The sequence below is a fragment of the Urocitellus parryii genome, chromosome 3, assembly GCF_045843805.1.
Source record: "Urocitellus parryii isolate mUroPar1 chromosome 3, mUroPar1.hap1, whole genome shotgun sequence".
NCBI lineage: Eukaryota > Metazoa > Chordata > Mammalia > Rodentia > Sciuridae > Urocitellus > Urocitellus parryii.
In genome coordinates this window covers 156,270,362-156,272,545 of record NC_135533.1, presented here as the reverse complement: position 1 = coordinate 156,272,545, position 2,184 = coordinate 156,270,362, and positions in this window count along the sequence as shown.

Genomic DNA, 2,184 nt, shown 5'->3' with positions numbered 1-2,184 from the left:
TACCACAGGTGGGACAGAAGAATTACAGGGGAACCAGAAGACATTCACTTATCTTTTAGATGGCTATTTCTTGAGGAGGAGTCTAAGATCTTCAATTGGTTCACAGAACCAGGTCTTGGCTGACTGATCTGGGATTAGGTCTGGATCTGTGGAGGTAGGAGCAATCTTCATTCCAGTATCCAGCTGCTGATTTGACAATCATAGCAGTGGCTAGGATTATTAGGTAGGGTCCCTTCCACCTAGGTTTTAAAGTAGTCCTTATGCGATCCTTCCTTTCAGGTTTTTACTAAAATGTGTTCCCCCAGATGCACACATAGACAGACCTACAGGGCAGGACCTGGAAGGAGCTGATTTCTTAAAGTCTATATGGACAATTAGTATTGTCCTAAATCTGTGATATATTTGATGAGGTGGGCTGTCTCAGGATCTGCTATAAGATATTTGGATAGGAAAGGGTGCTCATATAGCATTTCATAGGGACTCATATTTAACCTGGTTTTGGGTATATTTTAAATCTTTATGAGGGCAATGGGTAACATAGTTGGTTACCCAGGTTTCAGGGGTTTCCTGGCAAAATTTTGCTAAGGTACACTTTAGTGTCTTGTTTCCTCTTTCTACCTTTCCTGATAATCGGGGTCTCTAAGCAGAATGTAAATAATAGTTGATTCCTGGAGTCTCAGCTATTCCTTGAATGATCTGAGAGATGAAAGAGGTTCCATTATTACTCTAGAGGCTCTGGGGAAGCCCAAAACCTTGTCATTATTTCCTTTAATAAGGCCTTAGCCGGGGCGGGGATGTGGCTCAAGTGGTAGCGCGCTCGCCTGGCATGCGTGTGGCCCGGGTTCGATCCTCAGCACCACATACCAACAAAGATGTTGTGTCCACCGAGAACTAAAAAAATAAATAAATATTAAAAATTCTCTCTCTCTCTCTCTCCTCTCTCTCTCTCTCTCTCTCTCTCTCTCTCTCTTATTTTTTTTAAAGAGAGAGTGAGAGAGGAGAGAGAGAGATAGAGAGAGAGAATTTTTAATATTTTATTTTTTTTTTTTAGTTCTCGGCAGACACAACATCTTTGTTGGTATGTGGTGCTGAGGATTGAACCTGGGCCGCACGCATGCCAGGCGAGCGCGCTACCGCTTGAGCCACATCCCCATCCCCTCTCTCTCTCTCTTTAAAAAAAAAGGCCTTAGCCACCTGCATGGCATTTCCATCCCATGTGGGGAAGGATTCAACCCATCCAGTAAAAATATTCACTAGGACCAGTAAACATTTGAAACATTAGCAGAGGAGCATATAGGTGAAATCCAATTGCCAATCCTCTCCTGAATAGGCTCTCCTGTGCTAAAAGAGTTTAATTGGAGGAGCAAGCTTTAGCTTGGGGTTATAAGAACAGAGGGGACAAGTTTTACAAATTTTTCTCATTGGATCTGTTATGTCACACAAAAATGCTGAGCAGCTAGTCCAGGGGTGACTTCTCTTCCCACATGAAAGGAATCATGTAGGATCTTAAGGGCTTTCCATTGTAGGGGTATGGGTAGGCACAACTGGCTATCCTCTTACCATAAATCCCCATGTCTATGAACTCTGGCCATTAGCAGATTTCTCCTCAGAGGTGTATACTGGAAGTCTTTCTTCATGAAAGGGGAACAGGCCATGGCAGAGATTCTTGCTTCCCTTTGAGCTGCCTTCCTGGTTGCTTGATCAGATTTTTGTTGTAGATGGACATTTTTGACATATCCTTCTGCTGCCCTCAGCAATGGATAATTGTTATTGCCTTGGGGAAGTTTTTTGCCTCCAGTTTTTTGTCAAAGATTCAGGGTTGTTGACTTGTTAAGAGGCCCCTTTATTTCCATATGGCTGCATGGGCATGAAGCACCATGAAGGCATATCTAGCACAGACACACACATTGCATACCTTATTTTGTCCCTTTATAAGGGCTTTAGTTAGGGTAATCAGTTTGGCTTTTGGACTTCTAAAGTCCCTTGGGGGCAGAGGGTTATCCTCTGTGGTTTCATCTAAGCTAACTAGTGCATATCCAAGCTCTTTTCTGGCCATTTTGGACGAAACTGCTACCATTTGTAAAACATTCTTCTTTGGGTTAGGGAGGGGTTGATCAGACAAGTTTGGTTAGATAGCAAAGATCTGAAGAAAAACCTCTTCATCTGAGTGGTCATTTGGGGGGG